The 18,966-nt window shown below is 50.4% G+C and overlaps 1 pseudogene; it reads left to right on the top strand.

The window, feature by feature from the left end:
* The first annotated feature begins 14,249 nt into the window (after window positions 1–14,249).
* On the top strand, window positions 14,250–16,245 carry LOC109027027 (uncharacterized; annotated as a pseudogene).
* The last annotated feature ends 2,721 nt before the right edge of the window (window positions 16,246–18,966 follow it).

The following is an 18,966-nucleotide window of genomic DNA, read 5'->3' on the forward strand; positions in this document are numbered from 1 at the left end:
GTCCTAAACTAAGACCACCACAATATATTTCTGTGCAAGGTTCCTGAAGATGGCTTAGAACACACTTAGCACCTATACAGGTGACAGGCTGCCTGCGGCTTTGTCTTCCTTACCTCTCTTTTGCTCTGTTGTTGCAGTTTTGTGATTATTTCAGCTAGGAAATGTCCAGTTTAGAGTTGAATCCTGGAGTGAGCGAGTGCTTCCAGCTTGTGAGTCTCTGGGTGTCTGTGGTGGAGAGGCAGCACTCAGGTGCGTCCGTGAGGCAGCTTCTCTCTTGCTGATGGTCATGTGCCCCCATAGCTGGGCTCGTTGCTTTTCCTGACATGGTACACATGCTACTGGGGTGCTGTCTTCTCTGCCCTCCAGAGCAGCTGCGTGAGGATGGGGCAAAGATGGGTGGTAGTATTAGAATTGGCTGGGCTTTACATCTGGAAAGTCAGAGCCTCTATGGTTTTCTTTGAGGTTAAGCGGTGGCTTATGATCTGTGAGAGAAAAAAGGAAGACATGACAGTAACATGAAATAATTCAGTGCCTATAATGGTGAGTGTGATCTAATCTTCATTGTTTTTCCTGGACTGGATGGAAGCAGGAAGAAAATGTTGGCAGGCCTCTGCTGAGGCTCAGGCAGTGGCAGGGAGTCCTGCATCTGGAGCGCTTTGAACTGTGGCTCTGAGCTACAAACAGGCCGTCCCGTAGACTCATTGCCATTGAACCGATTGACCTATTAGTCAGGGGTCTGGTGTCACTGGCATCGTTGACTGTGCCTTATTCTCACCGGGGAGTATCTGCCTGAGGAGTGGAAGCTTCCTCCTGCCTGCGGTGTTGGGACGGCTTCCCAGACCCGCCTTCATGTCCTCAATGCAGCCGACCCCTGGCTGCAAGTCAGCATCGGGGTCCTGAGATCAGTGTCAGTGGGGAAAAGACAGCTTTCTAGGGCGCTCTCCATTGATGTAACAGTTGCACTAGGAGTCAGTGCTGGATTTCTCCTTTCTCGGGGCCAGGCTCTCCCACCCCTTTCCCCTCACACTGGCGTTGCTCTGGAATCTTCTCCTCAGGCCCCATTTTGTTGTAGTGCTTATAATGTACGGTGAAATCTGAATGTTTTGTTTTTTTCTGTCATTATTTATATTTCATTGTTACTTATTTATAAAATTATACAAATTTGTTTGTAGCACTGTTACTACAATCACTGAAAGCTCAGAGGTCCTGGTCACTCTACTTGTTAATTTTGTAAAATGGGACTGAATATAAGTTACTGTCATTTATCAAAAGAGAGAAGGAGAGAACCAAGTTAATCTTGGGGCTATGCCTTCATTTGGTAAGGGGAGTCTTTTTGACCAAATTATCTGATGACTTTCTTACGTAAGATTTTGAAATAGCTGGAAATGCAGTTTTAACATGAACTCTGATGGCAAGGGTCTCTCACCTGCTCAGTTGTAGCTGCTGTAACTCTAGACTCCACACCTCCTTTCCTGGTTACAAGGACCATTTGAATGGCAGGGAGTGGGGAGGGGAATAGGGTCAGCAGCTCCTGTTTTTCAGTGTCCCGGTTTTGTGATTGCTACTTGCAAACTAGCATTGGTGGATGGGTTTAGTCTTTCCGCGTGCCTCTTAGTGACCCTTGTTTACCTGGTAAAATAAGGTGCCCTCCCCCTCCCCTTTCCTGGCTTTTCCCCTCTGCTTTCAGATCCTCAGCTTAGGTGAAAAGCAGGAGATTGAAGGAAAGGGTTGAGGGTGAAAGGTGGGTTGTGAAGACTTTTTAGGGACACCCAGGAGTCTGTGAATGAAGCGGTGCTGTCTTTGGCAGTGGGGAGTAGAAGAGAAGATCCCCATTGAGAGAGACAAGGGAGAGGTGGCCAGAGTTGTGTCATCACAGTTGGGGTGGGGTGGGGCTGTGGGACCTCAGTGATTAGCCTGTCTGTCCCCACCACGCTGTGTATTGATGTTTCTCATTCACCTTTTCTTTTTTTTCCCAGAAACTACTAGTTCACTTTGTCAGCTGTTAAGATACATTTCTTCGTTTCTTCTCCAGGCCCATGAATTCTGGGCCCTCAAATCATAAGTGAACATCAGCTTACAGTCAGAGCTCTCTTGTCAAGAGCACTGAGCTTGCTTGTGTGACCCTTGGTTAAAGCACACTCTGCTCTGAGGCACACGTGGTGTATCCCCCTGCCTGGGTTACGGAATTCTTTTGTGTGCTCAGTCAGCTGTTAGGGCCTTACAGAAGAAAAGAGTCCTGCCTGCAGCAGCGCGAATGCCTGTGCCTGGACGGCTTGCCCGCAGCTTCCCTGGGCTGGCTCCTGGGAATTCCCAGACTTCTTATAAACAGTGTTCCGGTAGCACCACGGCTGCTCCCACCCCCTGTGCAGATGGCATTGTGATCGTCTCTCTCCCTGTCTATATCCTTCTCTGGAGCATAAGCTCTAAGGGTGGGAATATGGTATCCTCAGCACCTAGCTCTGTCTTTTGGACAAATAAAATATGTAGAAAATCGTTACCAAAATAATTAGATCAAGGACCTTCAATTTGGATTGCTTTCTCTGTTAGGATCTGGAAAATATTTGTGCAGCCATTTGGGCCTCAGTGTGAAGTGGTGTTAAAAGGTGAAGTCCATTCTAGCTAGCATTTGGCTACCTCTGCCACTCTCCCTGTTACTGTGGGGAGTCCGGTTATGAAGGTGATAACTTGTAAACGAGTCTTTGTCCTACTTGGCAGCTTTCTCCCCAGCCCCCATTTCCCCCTTCATGGTCAGAGTGTGGGATGGAGACAGATGGGTTGGTTCCGTCATCTAGGATGTTCAGCTGATGTTAGTGTCTCCTGTGAGCTTAGCAGGACTCTTCTGGCAGGTGCAGAGCTCTTACATGTACTTAGCTCGGGTTTAATTTCTCTGTAGTTCAAATCTTCTGAATCATTACTCATGAGAGATGGTTGTAGATCTGAAGTTTCTCCTACAAGGAGAATTATACATCCTATCATTTTTTTCGTGGGTGTCACACAGCTATATTGTTACATATGTTTAGGTTTAGGATTGTTTTGCCTTCTGTGTGGAATGATTCATTTTTAAGTAATTCTTGGTCAGACATAGCGACCCATAGCGACATAATTCCAGCACTTAGGGAGGCCAGGAGCTTTAGACCAGCCTGAGCAACCCAGTGAGACTCTGTCTCTAAAAAAAGTTTGAAAAATCAGCCAGGCGTGGTGGCCCAGGAGGTCCAGGCTGCAGTGAGCTAGCATTGTGCTGCTGCACTCCAGCACTGGCGACAGAGCAAGGGTCTGACCCTAAACAAACTTTAAAAGTAATAAAATAAAGAAATAGGCCGGGCGTGGCAGCTCACGCCTGTAATCCCAGCACTTTGGGAGGCCGAGGCGGGTGGATCACGACGTCAGGAGATCGAGACCATCCTGGCTAACACGGTGAAACCCCGTCTCTACTAAAAATACCCCAAATTAGCCGGGCGCGGTGGTGGGTGCCTGTAGTCCCAGCTACTCGGGAGGCCGAGGCAGGAGAATGGCGTGAACCCGGGTGGCAGAGCTTGCAGTGAGCCGAGATCGCACCACTGCACTCCAGCCTGGGTGACAGAGCGAGACTCCGTCTCAGAAAATAAATAAATAAAATAAAATAAAGAAATAAAAATTCTCTTTATCCCTTTTGTCTTAGAGCCAATTTTGTCTGGTGTTAATATTGTGCGTCATCTTTCTTTTCTTTTTTTTTTTTTTTTGAGACGGAGTTTCCTCTTGTTGCCCAGGATGGAGTGCAATGGCACAATCTCACTCACTACAACCTCCGCCTCCCGGGTTCAAGAGATTCTCCTGCCTCAGCCTCACAAGTAGCTGGGATTACAAGCGTGTGCCACCACGCCTGGCTAATTTTGTATTTTTATTAGAAACGGGGTTTCACCATGTTGGTCAGGCTGGTCTCGAACTCCTGACATCAAGTGATCCACCCGCCTGAGCCTCCCAAAGTGCTGGGATTACAGGCGTGAGCCACTGCGCCCGGCCCATCTGTTATTTTCTTTACGAGTTTCCTTGTGTATCTATTTCCATCATTTTGTTTTCACTCTTTAACATCTACTTTAGTTGACTATACCTTAAAAATTTAGCCAAAATTTTTCCTTTTGTTTCTTCCTTCCTTTTCTGCCTCCTCTTGGATTATATTTTCCTTTGTCCTTCCTTTGCATTACTTTGGACATTATGTGTTTCTATTTCTTCTATTTCTACTCACTTCATATTGCTTACTCAAATCTAAAGTGAATCAAGAGCTCTGTTCTATTTTCAAACAACAGTCAGCTTTCTTCAGTTAAATGCTCATCTTTTCCCTCCATATTACCTTTGACCAATATTTTAGTTCTAAATGGCTTTTGAAACCCCAACATTAAAAAAATTTTACAATAGCAGAGACTTGGAACCAACCTAAATGTCCAACAACAGTAGACTGGATTAAGAAAATGTGCCACATACACACCATGGAATACTATGCAGCCATAAAAAATGATGAGTTCATGTCCTTTGTAGGGACATGGATGAAACTGGAAACCATCATTCTCAGCAAACTATCGCAAGGACAAAAAACCAAACACCGCATGTTCTCACTCATAGGTGGGAATTGAAACAATGAGAACACATGGACACAGGAAGGGGAACATCACACACCGGGGACTGTTGTGGGGTTGGGGGAGGGGGGAGGGATAGCATTAGGAGATATACCTAATGCTAAATGACGAGTTAATGGGTGCAGCACACCAACATGGCGCATGTATACATATGTAACAAGCCTGCATGTTGTGCACATGTACCCTAGAACTTAAAGTATAATAATAAAACATAAAAAAATAAAAAGTCTATTAAAACAATTTTACAGATTGATCGGGCTGTTTATACTTCTTCATGCTCAGCATCGCTTCATGAATCTTCTGCTTTTTCTTCTGTTGTAGACTTTATGACCTGTATTTGAAAAGAATCATTGTGTAGTTGATTTCAGATTTCTGTTTCTTGAGGCACTAATGTTTCCACCAGTTACTTTTGTTGAATCTTCCTGACTTTCTCTGAGTGGATTCCATTTTTTTGATATTTAAAAATGTTTCATGCAAGTTCACATTGATTGAGGCTGCTTTTCTGCTTTAGGAATCCCATGTGTCCTGCTCTTTGGAAATGTCCCCAGAGGATACTTTGCAGAAATGCTGGAGGCACTGAAAGCCTTCGTGATTTTCAGCCTGGGGTTCCCATGCCTGATGGGGCCTTGGCCCAGGCCTTCATGTTCCTGTTAACAACCTTCGATGCCACCCACCTCTGGACAGACTCCTTGTTACCCCACAGACATGCGATCAGACTTTTTTTCAGTTTTCTTTTTATTTCTAGAAAGAATGCTTCTTTGACTTTCTGGGCTTTATGTATAGAATTCAAATTTCATTTTGGCCTCTCCCTGTCCACAACAAGAAGTCACACCACAACAAGCTTGAAGTCACATCGATTGTTCTCTGGAAGGTATTAAAGCTTTACCACCTTGAGGGTCAATCTGGACCCCAGACCGGGTGAAAAGAGCGGCTGCACCTGCAGAGGTGCTGGGACCCAGGCTACTGGTGGCCTTTGAACACCAGGTTCCGATCCTACCCGCGTTCTGCACCCTACTCCTACCGGCACCCCGCTCCTTACCAACGCCCTGCCCTGCCATCACCCTCCACCTACCCACTGCCCGGTCCTAACCGTGCCCCGCCCCGCCCTGCCCCGCCAGCACTCTGCTCCTACCAACACTCTGCTCTACCCACACCGGCCCTGCCAGCACCACATCTTACCCGCGCCCCGCCCCGCAATCACCCTGCCCCTACCGCACTCCGTCCCACCCTCCGTCCCACCCTCCCACGCCCCTCCAGCACCCCGATCCTACCTGCACCCCGCGCCTACCCGCTCTTCTCCCGGCCAGGACCCCTCCCCGCACCGTCAGCATCCTGCTCCACCCGCACCCCGCTTCTACCCGTGCCCTGTGCCACCACCACCCTGCTCCTACCCGCACTCTGCTCCTTCCTGGGCCTGGCCCGGCTGTCATCCTGCTCCTACCGCAGCCCGCTCCTACCTGCGTCCAGCCCCGCAGCACCTAGCTCCTACCTGGACCTTTCTCCTACCTGCTGCCCTGCCCGGCAGCACCGCATCCTACCCGCGCCCCACCCGCCAGCACCCAACTGCTACCCCTCCTGCAGCACCCCATCCTACCCACGCTTGCCCCACCAGAACCCCAATCTTACCCGCATTCCACTCCTACCCGTGCCCTGCCCTGCCAGCACCCTGCTTCTACCTGCACTCTGCTCCTTCCAGCGCCCTGCCCTGCCAGCACCCCATCTTACACATGCTGTCTCCTGCAGGTGCCTGAGGAAGCTCCCTGGGGAGGGCAGCTCCCATCACCTTCCACGTGAAGACCGCCCAGGGCCAGTGTACAAACAAGCACCTGCTAGGAACCACCGGCCATGTGGGGGATGTGGGAAAGCTTCTCCTACCAGCTTGTCCCCACGGGCTCCCCCGGCTCCTCTGGCCTCCATGCTGTCATCAGTCCAGAAGGCCTCTGTAGGGTCCTTTGAGTCTCTGTCATCCCTGAGCTCCTCCAAGCCAACAGAGCCTTTGTGTCCCCTGAAGCATCCTTCACACCGGCCACCTGTGAGCACCCTATCACCAAACCCAGAATGAATTCTCTCCTCCCTGGCTTTTGTGTTCTGTTCAGGTCTTTGCTGGATTGTAGGGTCCACCCACACTGGGGAAGGCTGTCTGCTTTGCAGTCCACTGGTTCATGTGTTAATCTCACCTAGAACTCCCTCACACACACCCAGAATGATGTTTGGCCAAATGTCTGCCCTCTGTGGGCCAGTCAAGCAGACCCATGAAATTAACCAACACAGGCTCTGAGACTCCAGGCCCAAGAGGCCCGCGTCCTCCAGCTTCTGCTGATGTGGCCCAGGGGTCCCTGGGGACAGGCTGTAGCTGGGAGGCTGAAGCTATGGCCTGGATAGGGATGGGGCCACTCAGCAGCATGTCCCCTGGTCATGTCCTTCACACCTGAGCCTCCCTCCTCCTCTGTACGGGGGCTGTACTGCTGTGCTGCCTGTAACTGATGACCCATATGGTGTGCTTTGACAGCCTGCCCCGGTGATGGACGTGACACCAAGACCCCGCCTGGGCATGTCCCTGTTGGCTGCTACCAGATGAGGGCACTGGGGCTGGAAGAGGTCAGCTGACTACTCAGGGTTCCATGGCCGGTCAAAGGTATGGCTGGGATCTGAGCCCAGGCAGTCTGGCTCCAGAGGCCGCACTCCCACCCCTAGACCACCCCTCTGCCTGCCCCTCATGGGGGTGATGTGGCTTCCCCTACTCTTGCTGGCTCATGGCTGTTTCTGAAGGTGGTGGAGGAGCCCACCAGCCCAGGTCCTGGGGTCAGTCCAGGCTTTGTAGCAGGAAGCTGAGGCAGAGCGGGGGCCTCAGGGTGGGGAGGACGACCCTCTGCCATCAGGAGAGGACCTTGTCCTTTGCTGGGACCCAACCAGGGCTGACCTCAGTGGGGGGATGCCCAGGGCATGAGGTTGGAGGGAGTTGAATGGCCTCGAAGAAGGAAGGCTCCCCACACTGGAGTGAGAGAACCCCCGACAGAGACCCCAGACTTAGTGTAAGATCCCAGACAGAATGGCCTTCACATATGGTTGATACAGACTCTTAAAATACTGAAATAGTGCTGGTGAGTGCTGAGATTTGTTGCACTGTGTTTAATTCTGGAATGTGTGCGTGCGTGCGTGCGTGCGTGCGTGTGTGTGTGGTGACGGTGCTGGTGAGCTTGGAGAGGCTCCAGTCTTAAAAAGGAGACTGGCCCCGAGAAGCTCTCCAACTGCAAAGGAGCCTGCATGGTCCTGGAGGGTGGGTCTTTGATTCCTGCTTCCTCGACAGGGTCCCTGAGAGCTCAGGACCGAGGGATGGAGGCTGCTGGGGGGGGAAATGGCACGTCCCTGGCAGGGAAAGGCCAGGCCTGTGAGGGCTCAGAGAAACCTGGCCCCACACGCAGTTCATGCTGCCCGGGCCTCAGGGACCAGCACATCCACCTCCTGTCCTCCAGTTGAGGCCTCAGGGCACCCAGAGAAAGGAGCAGGTTTCCCCCAAGCCCCCGACACCAGGACCAGCCAGGCTGTGGCCTCCACCCCTCCTTGCACATTTCTGCCCTCCCTAGGCTTCTCTGCGGCTTCACTGCCATCTCCTGGAAACCAGCTCAGTGTTTACCCAGCCTTGTCCTCAGCAACCATGGCCTGCAAATCCTATTCCATGTGCCTGGATTTCCCCTCTGGACACACAGGCTCCGTGAAGATGGTTTAGGCAGTTCCCAACTTCATGATCACAGCAGGTCCCTCTGGCCCTCCCTGCACTGCCCCTAGTCTGGGCCAGGGCCACCCCACCCACGGGAGGATGGGTCGGAGCTGTCTTCCCAGAGCCAGGCTGGAATGGGCCCCACAGCCTTCAGGGAAGTGCCTTTTCCTCTACAAAGCTGGTCACCTTCTCTGACTCTCACCCTCATGGGCTCTGGCCACGTCATCTTCTGGGAGTCTCCGTTCCCAGGGGCCTGTGTCTTTAGGTCTAGGTTGGGTATTGACCCGGCCACCCCGGCTTTCTTCCCATCCGCATTCGCACTGCATATTCCACACCCTCTTGCCTTCTACCTTTCTACGCTTCACCGTGACCTTTGTAAGCAACGTCTGGCTAGATTTTGTTTTGTGTCCAATTGGACAGGCTCTGTTCTGTACATTTATGGTTCTTGTTTTTACTGATCTATGAGAATTATTTCCACTACTTAATTTTTTGTCCTGGCTTTTCTAAACTTCTATTTTCTCTTTCCCTCCCTAACTTCTAGTAGAGAGACTCAATTTTCTGTATTCCCCTTCCTCTTTTGAATGACTGAGAGGTTATGGTAGGCAGATCATGGCTCCTGCAGATACCCCCATGTCTAAGCCCTGGAGCCCTTGTATGGTGAAAGACGTGATTAGGGGAGGGACCAAGGAGCACATCCTGAGTCATCCAGGCAGGCCCTAAATGCCTTATCAGAGAGAAGCCAAGGGAGCTTCGACCCAGACCTGCACAGGCAACAAGGCCCCATGAAGACGGAGGAGGTGTTGCAGCCGCAGCCGCGGCACAGGAAGGCCACAGCGGCCGCTGGAGGCCAGAAGAGGCCCGGAAGGCTCCTCCCCGAGAGCCTCAGGAGGGAGTGTGGCCCTGCCTTCTCCAGGCCTTGATTTCTGTCGTCTGGCCCCCCGGGACTGTGAGGGGATAAGTTTCTGTTGCTGTGAACCCCCAGGCCTGTGGTAGCTTGTTACAGCAGCCACAGGAAACTAACACAGAGGTCGTATTTTCTCTTTCTCTTACTTTAATAAACTGCCTTGAACACTTCGTCGTGTGCACCAGGACAGGCCCGCTCTTGGCCTAGACACAGCCAGCGTCTCCACTAGTTCCTCTCCCAATCCATTAGAACATGCGTTTCCAGCGTCTGTGGGGTGCCCGGATCAGGGAGGGGACGTGGCTCCCAGTTGTCCTCAGGAGATTCCCAGTTGTTCGTGGATGTCGGATGTGCGGCCTCCATGGGAGTGTCTGGGATTTTGGTGTCTTGTGCGTCCAGCAGCGTTGGCAGGTTCAGGCTGAGGAAAGCGGGACCCCTGCTTCCACCTGCCTGCATGTGGCGTCTCCCTAGAAGGAAGCCTTTGGTAGGTGGGTGGGAAGATTAGGGTGCTCGAATGGGAACTGTGAGGAGGTGCAGTGGCACCAGGCTCTAGCAGCCTCCTGCCTCCAGGAGAGGCCCAGGTTGGGATCACTTCTTTTTTTTTTTTTTGAGACGGAGTCTCCCTCTGTTTGTTGCCCAGGCTGGAGTGCAGTGGTGTGATCTCAGCCCACTGCAACCTCTGCCTCCCAGGTTGAAGCGATTCTCCAGCCTTAGCCTCCGAGGAGCTGATATTACAGGCACGCACAAACATGCCCAGCTAATTTTTGTATTTTTAGTAGAGACAGGGTTTCATCATGTTGGCCAGGCTAGTCTCGAACTCCTGACCTCAGGTAATCCACCTGCCTTGGCCTCACAGAGTGCTGGGATTACAAGCGTGAGCCACCGTGCCTGGTTTCACCATTGTTTCTGATCAGAAATCAGTGGCTAATTTTATCGTGGTGCTCTTGTACATGAAGAGAAGTTTTTGTCTTACTGTTTTCAATATTTGCTCTTTGTCTTTTCATAGCTTGACACAAGGTGTGTAGGAGTGGATATCTTGATTTTTATTTTACTAAAAGTAAACATTGATTCTATAGATTAATGTTTTATATCAAATTTGGTAAGTTTTCAGCCATTATTTCTGTAAATAGTTCTTTGTTTTCCCTCTTCTTTCTTTCTGAGACTCTCATTCTACATATGTTGTGCTTGATGTTTCATAAGTCATTTTTCTTTTTCTTTTTTTTTTTTGAGACAGAGTTTCGCTCTTGTTGCCCAGGCTGGAGTGCAATGGCACGATCTTGGCTCACTGCAACCTCTGCCTCCCAGGTTCAAGCGATTCTCTTGCCTCAGCCTCCCGGATAGTGGGATGCGCCACCACACCAGCTAATTTTGTATTTTTAGTAGAGATGGGGTTTCTCCATGTTGATCAGGCTGGTCTCGAATTCCCGACCTCAGGTGATCCGCCTGCCTCGGTGGCCCAAAGTGCTGGGATTACAGGTGTGAGCCACCTGTGCCTGGCCCTTTTTAAGTTCTTTTAACATAAGTAACTGCTTTGAAGTCTTTGTTTGCTAAGTGTGACATCTGGGGACACAAAGACAGTTTCCCCCCACACTTGCCTGTTTCTTTTTGTCTTGTAACTTATCATTGAACACTGGATGCTTTAGGTTATAGACTCTTCCACTCTGGATTCTGATTCTTTTCTGCTGAGAGGTGTTACTGTTTGTTAGTTTGTTTGTAACCAGCCTGCACTAAATTTGTAAATTCTGTGAGCAGCGTGTAGCCGGAGCCGTCTCTGCTCATTGTTTGTTTCTTATGCATGGCTTCCCAGGAACCGCTCCTTTATCTGCGTGCTTGGTATTCTGCCAACAGTTGTCTGAATTTGTACGCTAACACCTTGAGTCGGTGAGGCTTCCACTGTTGCTGATGGATCTACCCGTGGACTAGGGCGTGCACACAGAGCTCAGGCCATCTGCTTTCCACAGGCATCTCCCCTCGCTGTGTCTTCCTTCACATGAGCTCAGGCACCGTCATCAGTCAGTGATGCTGGGTGGTTTGGGCAGGTTCTGGTCTCTGAGGAGACGAGCAGAGCTACTGGTCCTTCCTGTGTGTTTGCATCGATATACCTATTTGAAAATTCTCCAAATCATGTGAGTCCCTCTGGTGGTGACAGCAAAGCTGCTGGTTTCATGGTGTTCAACAAATGTGTTTTATATTTAGGTCTATGGGCCGGGACTGGTGGCTCAGGCCTGTAATCCAAGCACTTTGGGAGACTGAGGTGGGCAGATCACCAGAAGTCAGGAGTTCAAGACCAGCCTGGCCAACATGGTGAAACCCCGTCTCTACTAAAAATACAAAATTTAGCCAGGCATGGTGGTGGTCACCTGTAATCCCAGCTACTCAGTGGGCTGAGGCTGGAGAATCGCTTGAACCTGGGAGGCAGAGGTTGCAGTGAGCCGAGATTGCACACAATAAATAAATGATTTAATGCCCATACAATGGAGTGCTGTGCAGCTCTTAAAAAGAATGCCACAAGGATGGTCAACACATACTGTTCTCCTGGATGAGGAGTATTACCATCAGCTCCATTTTTCAGGTGAGAAAACTGAGACTTAGGGAGGCTACATAATTTTCCGAAGGTCACTCCCTACTGAATGTAGGAGCAAGGATCTGACAGCCACCTAATCACACCCTAGAACAGCATTCTCTCCTCCGCTCTCCTCCATGTCCCCCTCTGACTCCCGGGAGAGCTCCCCAGCTTGCAGTCCCCAGGGCCCTGGTGTCCATAACCCGAGGAAGGGGAGGGGCCCATGAGATCTTGGACTTTCTCACTTTCTGAAAATGAGCAACTGAGAATGAGACTTGACTTTGCTTAGAAGTATAAACAAATGCGACATTTATTGCCTATCAAATAGTAGAAGCAGTTCGTCTATTTAACGTGTGTTAGTATCGGTGTTCCTTTTTATTCAAACTCTCCCTATTCAGCTCAAGAATCAAAGTCAGATAACTTTGTCGATAAATCCCTTCCTCTCTGCATCCTTGCTACTCACTGTCTCAAGACCCAAACTCACTGGGACAAGGCGCTGCCCCTCCTGATTCAAGCCTGGTGTCTGCCTCTCACTATGCAAATCAGGAGCCAGACAGCGGCGGAGACGGGCGGCGGTGAGTGCACAGAGCACACGCATGCGTTCGGCTTGCCCTCACCCCGCCCCCATTATCTCTGTGGGTGTGAAGATGAGAAATTTTCACTTTTCCAGTGAGTTACTGTACTGCTTTGACTCTCACAAGCGTGTCGACTTGATGGATTTTTGTAAATATAGCCGTCAGCGGATGTCTCTTGTCCCCATCTCGGGAACCATAACCCAGATTCCCAAAGGGGAGCTTGCCCACATGGATGGAAACTGAGGCCCTCAGAGAGGCCATCGGCCTTGATCCCTTGCTCCTATTCAAAGATCTCAACATTATTGCAGCCTTCCTTGGGGCAGGCAGACATTCCCGTCTTGAGGAAGCGTCCACTCACATGCCATGGGAACTTTGTAGATTTCACTGTGATGCAAACAGCTCCCCGTGAGGCCCTCAGTCCCCAGGGCCCATTGTTGGGTGCTTTTGAGGGTGGGAGGTGGAGGGGTTTCCATTTTGCTTGGGGGATCAGCATCACCCTTTCTTTCTCCTTTTCCTCTGGGCTGGTGCTCAGATGGTGAGAGCACTGTGCTGATGAGGTGGGCCCTGGAGTGGAACCCATGGCCTCCTCTGACTCCCAGGAGACCTGGCCAGCTGCAGCGGCCCCCGTGGACCAGCAGAGGGACAAGAGAGGAGCTGACGTGGAGGAGCCGAGGCCCACTGGGGGCTCCTGGAGAGTCCGTCCGCCTGTGGACAGCAGCTCAGTTGTTCAGCTGCTTCCGGAGAGGAAGCACCTCTTCCTAGACTGAGGCATCGTTTTGATTAAAAAAAAAAAAAAAGTTGATTTTTTTCACCTTGGTGTAAATTTTTGTTTGTAACAATATGTTAGTTGTCACAGTTACCACTATTTTTCTTTCTTTTTTTTTTTTTTTTTTTTACATTTTTGAAATTATTTACAGAGATGGGCTCTCGCTACGTTGTCCAGGCTGGTCTCAGACTCCTGGCCTCAGTGGTCGTCCCACCTTGGCCTCCCAAAGTGCTGGGACTACAGGTGTGAGCCGTGGCACCTGGCCTGTTTTTCTTTATTACTACAGATATTATCTGAAGCTTTAAAGCCTCCTGGAGTGAAAGCTAGTTCATAACCACGCTGTTTGGAGGGAAGAAAACTACCTGGAATTCTTGTTCTCCAAAGATATGGAATTATCCCAGCAACAGCCGTCCTTCGCTGCTCTGTCCTGAGGACCCTCAGGTGTGGCCCATCCAGCCCCTCAGTGTTTACCTCTGTCCTAAGGACTCTCAGGTGTGGGCGATCCAGCCCCTTAGTGTTTCCCTCTGTTTTGGAGATCCTCAGGTATGGTCAATCCTATTAGTGTTTTCCTTTGTACTGGGGATGCTCAGGTGTGATCTATCCATCTTCTCAGTGTTTTACCTCTTTCCTGGAGACCCTCAGGTTCCATCCATCCATCCAATTGGTTTTTACCTCTGTCCTGGGGACCCTCAGTTGTGGTAAATCCATCCCATTAGTGTTTTTCCATTGTCCTCGAGACTCTCAGGTGTGGTCTATCCGTCCCATTAGTGTTTATGTCTATCCTGGGAACCCTTAGGTGTGGTCCATCCATTTCTTTAGTGTTTACCTCTGCCTTGGGCCCCTCAGATGTGGTCGATCCCCAAAGTGTTTTATCTCTATTCTGGGGAATCTCAGTTGTGGTTCATCCATCCGCTTAGTGTTTACCTCTGTCCTGGGGACCCTGAGGTGTGGCCCATCCCCTTATTATTTACCTTTGTCCTGGGGGCCCTCAGATATGGCCCATCCATCCCCTGAGTGTTTTACCTCGGTCCTCAAGACCCTCAGGTGTGGTTTATTAATTTAGTGTTTACCTCACCCTGGGGACTCACAGGTTTGGTCTATCCCAATAGTTTTTTTATGTCGGCCCTGGGAACTCTCAGATGTGGCCCATCCATCCCGTCAGTGTTTCCCTCTGTCCTGGGGTCACTCAGGTGTGGTCCATCCACCCCCTCAGTGTTTCCCTCGGTCCTGAGGATGCTCAGGTGTGGCCCATCCAGCCCCTCAGTGTTTTCCCCGGTCCTGGGGATGCTCAGGTGTGGTCCATCCAGCCCCTCAGTGTTTTCCTCGGTCCTGAGGATGCTCAGGTGTGGCCCATCCAGCCCCTCAGTGTTTTCCTCGGTCCTGGGGATGCTCAGGTGTGGCCCATCCAGCCCCTCAGTGTTTTCCTCGGTCCTGGGGATGCTCAGGTGTGGTCCATCCATCCCCTCAGTGTTTTCCTCTGTCCTGGGGATGCTCAGGTGTGTGTCCTGGGGATGCCCATCCCCTTAGTGTTTTACCTCCACCTTTCTCTATTTTTTGTTTCCAATCTTCCCACACAGGTTGAGAGAGGAGGGGATCCAGTTGCCTGTGAGGAGGACACGGCTCCTAGGTGGACCCTGCAGATTATGAAGTTCAAGTCACAGCTCCTGGGAAGGTCTCTGCGTGTAAAGATCATGGAGGTGAGACAGATTCAGGGACCACACTCTGCTCTGCTCTATATCTCTGAGTGTCGATCCAGCTGCCTTGTGACTAGGACACTTGGGAGAACCATGGACCCTGCAAGAGGGCAGGTTCGGAGAGTGAGATGAGCACGCTTGAGGGATTAGCGTGTAACTTGAACCACTGCCTTGCAAACTGTGTGAGGGCGTGCAGGTGTGTGTCTGTGCGTGTGTGTGCTGGGAGGATGTTTAGCAGCCTCACGGAGGGGTAACTCACAAGAGAACAAGGCCAGGCGTGGTGGCTTACACCTGTAATCCCAGCACTTTGGGAGGCCGAGGTGGGTGGATCACCTGAGGTCAGGAGATCGAGACCAGCCTGACCAACATGGTGAAACCCCGTCTCTACTAAAAATATAAAAAATTAGCCAGGTGTGGTGGTGCATGCCTGTAATCCCAGCTACTCTGGAGGCTGAAGCAGGAGAATCACTTGAACCCGGGAGGCGGAGGTTGCAGTGAGCCAAGATCACGCCACTGCACTCCAGCCTGGGCAACAAGAGCGAAACTCCATCTCAAAATAAAAAAAAATTTTTTTTGATCAATGTTGACACACGTACGCACCTGCAAAACCATGACCAGGAGCATCATGACTCCCAGAGCTTCCTCGTGATTCTTTGGAATCCCTCCCTACAGCCCCTCCCACCCCACCCCATCCCAAGCAGCCACTGATTTGCTCTGTCACAGTCAGTAGATTTGTAATTTCCTTAATACCATTTCTGAGCCCAGGAGGCAAATACTTTCTTTTTATTGGGTAGACCTTTCGTGGCATGTTCAAGCTTTTGAATTCAGAGAGTGAGAGAATGAGAAAGAAAAGGCTGGTCTGGGTCACTCCTAGGAGGCCTGGACCTAAGCACAGTGTGGCTCACGTGCCCTGGAGCCCCTGTGCACTGGACACCCCTGACTGCCCTGCTGCAAGCTTTATAGCTCCCCCATCACCTTTCCTGGACCAGCTGGTACAATCTCAAACTTTTCACCAATTCTGACATCTAAACAACTAACGCCAGAGACAGGCTCTGTGGGACCAGCAGCTGCGACCTCACCTCCGGTCACTGGAACACTGAGCTGTTAAATGAAAGGTGCGTCCCTTTTTTTTTTTTTTTTTTTTTGAGACAGCGTCTCGCTCTGTCACCCAGGCTGGAGTACAGTGGCACGATCTTGGCTCACCGCAACCTCTGCCTCCCAGGTTCAAGCGATTCTCATGCCTCAGCCTCCTGAGTAGCTGGGATTACAGATGCCTCTCATCACGCCCAGCTAATGTTTGTTGTAGAGACAGGGTATCACCAGTCTCCTGGGACCTCCGCCTCCCGGGATGGTCTCCATCTCCTGACCTCGTGATCCGCCTGCCTCCGTCTCCCAAAGTGCTGGGATTACAGGCCTGAGCCACCGCGCCCGGCCAGGTGCATCCTTCTTTCTCCCTTTCCAGGGAGAATGCTCTGCTCTTCTTCCTGCTGGATCCCTCCTCTACCTGCTTCTCTCCCATCCCCTGCAGCCCCCGGAGCCCCGTGGCGATGCAGGCAGACTCATCTGTACCCTCATTCTGTTTGCAGAACCGCATCTCTGGACTGGCTCTGCCCAAGGAGACCACACCTTCTCCATTCCTCATGCCCTGTCCCCGTGGGGTGCAGGTGGGGCTGGGCCCACGATGGCATCAGGCCCACTCTCTCTAATGCAGGAAGGGTTCAGATGCCGGGAGCCGTGGAGATTGTCCTCATTCTGATCATCTCCCGGCCTAGCAAATGATGATGAAGACAGTTTTCCCACAGGATAGGCATAGCCTCTGGGACAGTGCCTCGTTTATTTTCTAGCACAAAATAGACGTTAGAACAGTGGGGCTTTGTGGGCATATGGAGATTTGTAAAGCTCCTTAGGAGGCAGGTAAAAATTTCTTCAATAAGACAAAACACTATCCCCAAAGAAAATGATTGATACATTGGATGATAGTAAAATTAAGAATTTTTTCATCAATAAGAGAGTAAAAAGATGGGGCCGGGTGTGGTGGCTCACGCTGTATCCCAGCACTTTGGGAGGCCAAGGCGGGAGGATCACTTGAGGTCAGGAGTTAGAGAACGGCCTGAGCAGCTTAGCAAGACCTCGTCTCTACAAAAAATGAAAAATTGGCTGGGCGTGGTGGTGCATGCCTGTGGTCCCAGATACTCAGGAGGCTGAGGCAGGAGGAACACTTGAGCCTGGGAGGCTGAGGCTGCAGTGAGCCATGATTGTGCCACTGCACTGCAGCCTGGGTGACAGGGCGAGACTGTCTCTTAAAAAAAAGAGGTGGGGGATGGAGGAGGGTGAAAAGATAAATCACATGTAGAGTATAAAGAGAATTCCTGTAAGTTAATAAAAATGCATGCGGGGCTTAATACCTAGGTGATGGGTTGATAAGTGCAGCAAACCACCATGGCACATGTTTACCTGTGTAACAAACCTGCACGTTCTGTACATGTATCCCAGAACTTAAAATTTTTTTTTTTTGAGACGGAGTCTCGCTCTGTCGCCCAGGTGGATAGCAGTGGCGTGATCTCAGCTCATTGGAAGCTCTGCCTCCCGGGTTCACGCCATTCTCCTGCCTCAGCCTCCCGAGTAGCTGGGACTACAGGCACATGCCACCATGCCCAGCTAATTTTTGTATTTTTAGTAGAGACGGGGTTTCGCCGTGTTAGCCAGGATGGTCTCGATCTCCTGACCTCATGATCCACCTGCCTCGGCCTCCCAAAGTGCTGGGATTACAGGCGTGAGCCACCGCGCCTGGCCTAAAGTAAAATAAATTTTTTTAAAAATTAAGAAAAAAGCTGGCAGACCAATAGGACAATGGGTCAAAGAAATGAAGAGGGACACAAAAGGGAAAGAAGAAAGGGAGGGAGGAGGGGGAAGGGAAGGAGGGAGAGGAAAGAGCAAATGAACATCCAAATGGCCAAAAAGCATTTAAAACATGCTCAGCCTCATAAGCCATCAAATTTAAACCACAGTGAGAAATCAATATTACACCTACCAGAATGGCTAAAATTAAAAACACTGTTGATACCAAGTTTGGGCAAGAATGTGGAGTAACTGAAACTTCATATACTATTGGGAATGTAAAATAGCACAACTACTTTGGAAAGCCCTTGGGTAATACCTACTAAAGGAGACCACACCTGTGATCCCCACATTCCACTCCTGTGCATAGACCCAAAAGAACTGTGCACTGTGCGCGTGTTCACCAAATGACGTGCGACGTGCGCTAGAATGTTTGTACCAGCACCCTTCACAATAGCCCCAGCTTCCAACAGGAGAATGGATAAGTACCTCTCAGTATATTTTAGAGTAAAGTTCTTACAGCACTGAAAATGGATTCACAGCCGCCATGCACAGTTGGTGAATCTCAGCAACATAATGTTGAGCAGAAGCAGCCAGACACAAATGAATGCATACGGCACAATTCTGTTTCTGTGAAGCTCTAAAACAGGCCAAAGAAACATCTGGTGAGAAGTCAGGATAGCGATGATCTTAGTGCTCTGGGGGAGGGTGGCTCTGGTATTATTCTATTTCTTGATCTGAGGGCTGGTGTCCCAGACGTATTCACTCTACGATAATTTACCAAGCTGCCCTCTGGGGATTGGTGGCTTCTCTGTATGAATATTACACTTCAATTAAAAAAACATAACAAAAACCTAACAATCAAATTCAGAAATGAGTAAGGCCGGGCACGGTGGCTCACGCCTGTAATCCCAGCACTTTGGGAGGCCGAGGCAGGCAGATCACCTGAGGTCAGGAGTTCGAGACCAGCCTGGCCAACATGGTGAAACCCGTCTCTACTAAAACTACAAAAATTAGCCGGGTGTGGTGGCACGTGCCCGTAATCTCAGCTATTTGGGAGGCTGAGGCAGGAGACTTGCTTAAACTTGGGAGGTGGAAGTTGCAGTGAGCCGAGATCACGCCACTGCACTCCAGCCTGGGTGACAGAGTGAGACTCTGTCTTAAAAAAAAAAAAAAAAAAAAAAACGAGCAAAGGACTTGAATGGACATTTTTCCATACTCAGCATCACTAATCATTAGGCAGATGGAAATGACAACGAGATTCCATTTCACTCCTACTACATTGACTAGTATCAAAGAAA

Source organism: Gorilla gorilla, chromosome 4 (assembly GCF_029281585.2).
Source record: "Gorilla gorilla gorilla isolate KB3781 chromosome 4, NHGRI_mGorGor1-v2.1_pri, whole genome shotgun sequence".
Classification (NCBI taxonomy): Eukaryota; Metazoa; Chordata; class Mammalia; order Primates; family Hominidae; genus Gorilla; species Gorilla gorilla.